Below are 8,362 nucleotides of genomic sequence, written 5' to 3'. Positions count from 1 at the left end.
TTTTTGTCCATAAGCTCTCCTCGCAACTGTAAGAATTTCAAATGTCTTTTTATACACTGGCGGAGATGATTGCCCCTAAGGCACCGATGGACCAACGCCTTCGTCTATCACCCGAATTTATTGATTCACGGCGTCGAGTACTTGCACTTTAGATCTCGTGACTCGACCTGTAGACGGTGATACCGCCACCTTCGGAGACGTGATCTTCTCTTATTCACTTGTGCTGGTGGCGGAGAGGTCGGCGCCTGTGTTCTGGCTCTGGGAGGTGTTCCCTTTCTCTTCTGCGGTTAGGTTGCCATCTAGGTCTCGGTCGGGGGTGACTTCCAAATTATGGTCTCATTCTTTCCTTCCCTTGATTCACGATCCTTGAGGCTGAATCTTTCCCCATGTGTCGGGACCTGAACCGTGGTGCTCTTCTACAGCTTCTTTTACATAGGCTCCTCTCCTTTACATAGGCTCCTCTCCTTTTCTTCAAATTCGTTGGGTCGACGCGGGAGTTTCGAATTTTGTTTTTGCTTCTTTCTTCCTCGTTTGTCGGTGCGACTTTGGTAAATCCCTGCCGGTTCGTCTTCCTTCCTCTTGTGCTAGTGAGAGCGTTGGTATTTTGGGCTCGGTTTCGTGTCTTGTCCAGCAAGAGAGATCTGCGATGAGAGATAGCTTGGAGAAGAGAGAGGTGCGAGGAGAGGGCTGAAACCAAACTTCCCTTCTGCGAGAGACAGAGTTATGCAACATCAATTTCTTACAGTAAGTTTTCTTCATCGTCGACTCCATTTTTCTCCCTTCAAGATCGACTATTATTTTCTTCATCTTCCGATTACCATTATTATATATGTATTTGACTGTCGTTTCAGCCACTTGACTGCTGTTTTGATTTGATCGAAATGACTTAGATCGTGGGTTTATTTTAACACATCGTACTTACATGGTCATCGTTTCATGTTGTAGTACTCTTTTTTTGGGTAGGAATTGGTTCATCTTGTTTTACGGTATTTGCTTTCCTGACTATCAACGTGAGATGCAGACCAGTCAAGGGAATTAGTTTTTTTCCAAAGCATTGTATTTTTTATGGTTCGAGACACTGGAACCTGCTAAATATGGTTTAACTATTTGAACACTGGTCGATATTGGTTGAAACAAATGACTTTCTCAACTCCATCCATATCTCTTCTCTTTTTCCTGCAAAACTGAGATGTCTCGGTGTTTCTGACTTTTCACCTCATATTCTGTGATGATAAGCATCAACGGTGCTATGTTTTTAATTTTAAATTTATGGAGTTGCATATAAATGAGGAGATAGAAGATTTCCTTATAATTGATATTGTAAGACTAGAACCAAAACTGACCTAATCCCAAGAAGGACCGTAGCAAAACCTCCAATGAATAAGGAATCATATGAGGGATCCAAGTTAACTATGGAACTTATATGAGTGAACAGTTTGCTGTTGAAGAAGCAGTTACAGGCCACAAATTTGCAACCTGGTCTAGTGACTCTGGCTGTGGCTTTTAGAACTATGGTTTCAGGACTGACTTATTCGCTACAGAATTCAACTTTACCCTATTTTCTTATACAATATTATAACTCTTGTATCTCTTTCAATCAAATGTTAGTAGATGTAAACTTGTAGTTTAGGTTGATTTGAAGAACAACTCCAAGTCTGTATTGTGATTTTCATATTGAACACAGTCAATGGAAATTGGTAGAAGAACAACATCCTTTTATGTTAGTGTTTCCTTCATTTGCTAATGACATTGTCATCTAAATCTTAAACAGCAGGGGACCCAAGCAAGAAGTGATGATTTTAATGAGGATCTGGTGAGCTGTAGCTCCAAGGAATCTCTAAATTTATGATTTGAATGGTCACAATAAGTAAGCTGATCTTATACAGAATTTCTTTTTTGTATGGACTCAACCATTGAGCAGAGTGCGTTGGTTCGCTCTTAGATTGTCTATAATCAACTCAACCATCGAGAGAACGATCGATGCTTCAGGTCTCCAGTTCCAGATGCCAGCCAATGTGTATCTTTGTTTCTGATTGTTGAATGTCACGTGATTCGGTTGAAGTACTTGGGTTGCTGGTTTGTTTCTCAAAGTAGTACCGTATCTGTACCCCCACCCCTTGAGGGTTCCCTGTAATATGGGCTGGTCTTGTTGGTGTTGAGTTGTCACTTTGTATGTCTATCTTCAAAAGAATTTTTTTGCCAATCCCCTGTTTCCCTACTACATGGACAAAGACGTACTCATAGGAACTCCGATGGTCAGCATGGCTGGCTTCTTCTTGGGTCCTCTTCGAGGAAGCTTGGGAAGTTGAGATAGATTAAGTTCTTCTGCTTGGGCAGCCCATTCACCTTAAAGCTCCAACCCAACACACAGTGGGAAGTGGGAAGTGAGAACCGAACCAGTAGAGAATGAGAAACCCACGAACATGGACTCTTTAATTCATGACCGGAGAAAGATCGAGATTCCTTGACAAGAGAGGAATCGCGGGTTTAGGAATACCGGTTGGAGCTAATGTGACATTAATTTGCTTATGCAAACCATCATAATCCACCACCCAGGCTTGCATGGAGTGGCCACTGATGAGTGTGAGGTTATGAGATTGACCATTTTTATCAAAATAGGAAGCTGGAAGGGAATCCACAGAGGTCAATCCATTGACATCTATGCCAACAACAACATGGTTGTCATTGATATATATCACTGAACTCTTTGCTCTGTATGGTGTACGTCGAGCTCAACTGCGAATACATGATTGGTTGAATTGCCCACGTTGGTCTCATTGAAGAGGCCAAGATATTGGCTTGGAAGAGCACCGGGAAGACCTCTTGTGGGTTCTATGACAAAGGCTATTCCATGACCACTCAAATCTGGATACTGAGACAGAATCGCAAACACAAAAGTGGTAGAGAAAGATAGAGCAGAGTTATTACCTGAAACGGAACGTTCCAAGAAGCGAATCGGATTATTGTAGAGAAAGCATGGCGGCCCTGTTGTTGCCTGGTGGAGTTCGTAAGCATGAGAAGGCCTTTGGAGGTGATTTCAGCTATACCGTCCAGCTTCAAGTTATTATTTCCTGTGAAGCCATTATAGGTGAAACTAACTTGTTCACCTACTGCGGTTATCACAAGGAGGAACAAAGCTGCTAACTTGAGAACAGAAATCATGGCTTCTGGGTTCTGCAACTTTGAGAATTCATTCCATCTTCTCGGTGTGTACGTTGTATTTGACAAGAACATGTAATAAATAGCTTGACATGAATGGTTTTGCCTGATAATAAAAGTTAGAAATTAATTCGCGTTTCCAACTTGAGAGTCAATGCAGTAGCCAGTAGGATTGAGATTTCTCATCCCAAATCCACGTGGAGGAATATGATGGGAACTATTTTATTAATTTTCCACTTGAAAGTTGAAACACGTGAAGTAATATGACAAAAGATAATTAATGCCGTGGAATTTTGGTAACTGGGAGGTGAAGACTGAAGAGGTAGTTCTTCCTCCTAATCATTTTTTCAAATAGAATTTCGAGAATGGAAAGTTGGAAGAAAATGCTTAGAATCAGAAATCTATATATTTTGCTTTTTAGAAATTCATTAATCACAAGAGTCCTATCAAAGTCCACAAGGCCTAAACAAGAGAATAAAAATGCTTAAAGGCACAATAATTCTGAGAGTAGAGATCAAAGTCAAGGAATGATGTTTATTTCTCCAATTTTTGTTCTTATTCCCAGAATACTGGAGCTCTATAATAAAGTCGTCATTGAGGCTGTGCACCTTTAGTAAATCTCGATTACTTTGAACCAGATTTCTACCAGCAAAGAAAAAAAGAAGATTACTTTGAAGCACAGAAGAAGAAGAGGTATCAGTATAAAAAGGGTGACTTCCCTAATATAAATACTAGTAACATGACAAAGGATGATGCCGTGGAACTTTGGTTAGTTGAAGGTGAAGAGGTACAATGGTCGATGAAAACGGCGAATGAGCGAGCAATCAAAATGAACATTGATTGACTTGCCGAGAAGTCTCAAACTATGCATCATCATAAATTTTGTGAAATTTTCTTTTAAATCATTCAGATAGAATTTCATGAATGAAATTGTAAGAAAATATTGAGAGTGGAATGGTCCACTCTCTAGCAAGTCCAACCAAAGTCAATAGAACTTAAACAAAACAAGAATATATATATATATCTATAAAAGGCACAAAAATGAGGACCAAACCAAACCAAGGCAAACTGGAGGATGATGCCAATTTCTTCAATTTAATTTCTACCTAGAAGACAGGAGCTCTTTAACTAAGTCAACAATGGCAACTTTACTAGAGCTCAACCACTTTGAATTTGATGACTGGACGTCGTAGTCAAGCCTATTCCTAACCAAGGGTAAAGACCAAGTAATTTTGTAATTTTTTGGGGTACAGATTTTGAATTCAATAGAATATATATATAAATTAGTAAAATAATGATTCTTGAATGAATGGAACACCACTTGAAAATTCAGTCTAAAATATTTGTTATTACTGTATGAATATATTAATTATCCCAATGCCTTGTGTTTAAGCCCCTATAGAGATTTTTGTACTTAAAGATTTATGAGGTTCATAATCTAAGTTTCTTCATATAATTATGCAAATTTTAGCTTCCTTTTAATCACTGTGCTCAAGATAAATAGCTAACATAGAAGAAGCAGTGGCGGTTATTGGAAGCTCAAGATACTGGGTTACTAAGAGTTACTAAGTTCCGATGCCGTAATTTACCGAGGCTAACGATCTCAGCAACAAATTCTTTCATCCCTTCTTTGTCTCGATTCATGGAAGACTTTTTCACTGCAACTTCAATTCTGGAGGATGTTTCACTTTCTTTAGCTAACGAGGAAAATATATGATAAGAGATTCTTCAATAACCAGTCTTTATAAAAGGGTAGAGCTACCCTTACAATTCTCTAAATCAAATCGCCTTTTAAATGTAGGAAGGAACAGTACTAATTAACCTATTTGATTCCTAGACGTACGTAATGCATGGGCAACAGCTGAACCCATAGTTGGAAAATTTCACTGTTCTTGGCATTTCCTCTATCTCTATGCATGGCTCCAGAAGTTGAACTAGTTGAGAGTTTCCTGCTATTTCTATCAACTTTTGAAATGGAACCAATTACATCTGATGATAGGAAGGACATTATTCTCTACCTACTAGGATTAAACGGCTAAGGAATCAAATAGAGATTCAATGCACTAGGATAAACACTGGAGAAAAATCCACGAGGAAGAACTTCATAGACCACTATTACATTTGATATAAATGCATGTACGCGTGTAATGCGCATGGAAATTTGGTTAGTTACTAGAAGGGTACTACTGACTACGGTCAATCAAGGCCAGTATTCTAATGAATATATGAACGCTAAATTAATTCAACGGGCGTGAGACCTAGCTTTGGATTTTGATTGTGATTGGGACGGACTTTTCTCCAATACAATACGGAGGAGTGGGTTATAGGTAAGGAATAATTTTTCCTCCAAATTCGAAAATACAAAATATTGGCGAATTTTCGACGATGTATCATCATCGATTTTCCAGCGAAAGACGAAATATAGTTGATTTTCCAGCCACAGGGTGAGAATCGCTCTCATGTTCGCCGGAGATATTTATGACAGCATTTGAGGTTGCTGCGTCGTTACTCTCTATTCGTCCGAGATGTCAAAGATGCTTCGCACACAGAGGTAGGAAAGAACAAAAAGAACCTCTCTTTGACAACCCGGCTAACTTAACTTCAAAAGGGATGAAAACTGAAAAAGAAAATAAAATGGAGAATAGAATAAAAATCATTTTGCAACTATTTTGAAACTTGCAGCTACAGCTTTAGAGAAGAAGAAGAAATGAAGAAAGTGAGCATTTTGAGTTGTTGGGATTTTCTCAATGCAACATGACATAAAATATGGTGAAATTTTTTGCAAAAAACTGTAAAATGGAATGGTCAACTCTCAATCAATTAATGGCCAGTGAAACGCTGAAAGGAGTCAGATATTTTTATATTCTATTTTATTTTTTATAAAAAAAATATTAACCAAAAAGAGAGAGAGGGGAGGTGGGGAGAAGAAGACAAGTAGAGTGCGAAACTCTTCAAAAACCAACAAAGAAGAAAAAAAATACAAGGAGAGGGTGGGCCGAAGGGCTGAAGGTGAGGCTGGTGGGCCAAAGGAGAAGGCGGGATGAGGGTGGGTGGGGGTAATGGGTTGGGCCCGGGAGAGAGGGTGGAACTAAACAAGGAGACGGAGATGGGACGGGTTGGGCTAGAAGGAATAAGGGATACGAAGGGAATGGGGGTGGGCTTGGGCTTGGGCACGAATGGGCTAGGCCCAGCAAAGGAAAGGGGTTAGGAAAAGAGATATATGTGTTGGACACTTTTGACTAGAGTTGCATAACTACGACTTTCAAAAAATTTGATGACCCCACCTGATCAATCCTAATTCCTAACCCAGCGATAAGACCACTCGACTTTCATAAGTCATAACTATGGTTTCGTTGAAGATGCCAATTGATATTGACTTGGAACTTGGAAGAGCACCAGGCAAGCTTCTCGTGGGAGTGATGACAAAGGCCGCCATCCCGTTCCCTCTAAAATCTGGAGAAGAGGCCAGGGACGATAGCAAAGACAAATGTGACAGAAGAGGAGAGAGCAGCAGCAGCAGCAGTGCCTGACGATGACGATGACGATGACGATGATACTTTTAAGGAAGCGAATTGGGTTAGCATAAAAGGCATGGTCCCAGGCTTAGTTTGGTTTCCTTGGTCAGCCTAAGGAGACCATTGAATGTGATCTCAGCTAGCTATGCCATCCAAGCTCAAGTTAGCTCCTTTGAATCCATTGTAGGTGAATCCATTAATTTCTTCTCCTTGTGTTACTGCAGCTCCATTAATGATGAGGAACAAAACCACCAGATTCAACACTGCATTCATTCATGGCTTCCAGATTAGATAAATTTTAAACTCGATCGCTTCTAACTTCTCTACCAATCACCGCTGACTTCACGTTGCTCTCTTAATTAATCTCTCTACATGTTTCTTCACATTGCTGATTAATAGTTAGACTTTAATATGGGTTCAGCAGGCCAGAATAAGCTTCAAGTCAAGTCAGCTTACTGCTTCGCATCCTAGCTAGATCTCTATGGCTCCAGAAGTACAACTACTTGAGAGTTTTCTATTTCTATCAACGTTTGAAATGGACCCAATTACATCTGATGATGGGAAGCACATCGATCATTCTCTACCTAGTGGGAGTTGACCAAAGTATTTCTTATTCGTTTACCAATTATTGAGGACGTTTTTCAAACCCATCAGGTCCACTGATAGTGAGTTTTTTTATTTTCATTTTTTTGGCGCCTACTGCAATTCTTACAAGAAGGAACAACCGAACAATACCGTCAGCTAGTTTGAGAACGGAAAACCTGGTTTCTGCAACTTTTGAGAATTCATTCCATCTTCTCCGTGTGTTCTTACTCTCTCACCTTGTCATATCTACAAGCATTTAAAGTTCATGTCTTGTCCTTATTCTCTCACAATGTTTCGTCTTCATTAATTTTTCATTTTTAAAATAAACTAATAAAGTAATAACTATTTAACTAAAAGTAAGTCAAATATTACCGAAATTTCGGAAATGTATCGAAGTAATGGGTCGGGCCCGGAGAGAAGGGAATTAAGGAATGAAAAGATGGGATGGGTTGGGCTAGAAGGAATAAGGGTTACTAAGGGAGTGAGGGTGGGCTTGGCACGGATGGGCTAGGCCCAGCAAGGGAACGGGGTTAGGAAGTGGGATGGGTGTTGGACAGGTTGATTTAAGCTCTTTTGGTATCAATTATCATTTTCAATTATGATAATTTTTCATCATTTTAAATTGTTTGGCATTTATTATCAGTTATATTTTTATTTAAAATAAGACAAAAGCCTCCAAAATTCATAATAGACTTTTTGTCTATTATGGATTATAATGCGAATTTCATTCTTTTTATTATGCAAAGGTTTACTTAAAATTTTATAGTTAAGATGAGGGTAAAATAGTCAATATACTTTTTTTTTATATAAAAAAAAAGCCACACTTTTCTTCTCTTTTCTCACTTGCTCTATCATTCTTTAAATAATTTTTTATTTTGATATACCAAACTTATTTCGGGTTATAATCAAGGTTTAAAGTATCGGTATCGAGTATCGTATCGGTCATGTGAATTTAAGAGATGTATCTTCCTGTATCGAGTATTGTATCGCTCTAGCTAATGTATTTTAGTGTAATTCAATGGAGAGACGTATTGAGATGTATCGTATCGGTTGGGTCAAATATGGATACGTATCGACTAGTATCGCATGGTATCGTGGGATAC

The sequence above is a fragment of the Hakea prostrata genome, chromosome 1, assembly GCF_041222555.1.
Source record: "Hakea prostrata isolate BN-2017 chromosome 1, UWA_Hpros_2, whole genome shotgun sequence".
Lineage (NCBI taxonomy): Eukaryota > Viridiplantae > Streptophyta > Magnoliopsida > Proteales > Proteaceae > Hakea > Hakea prostrata.
Note: the sequence above shows the minus strand (reverse complement) of the source record.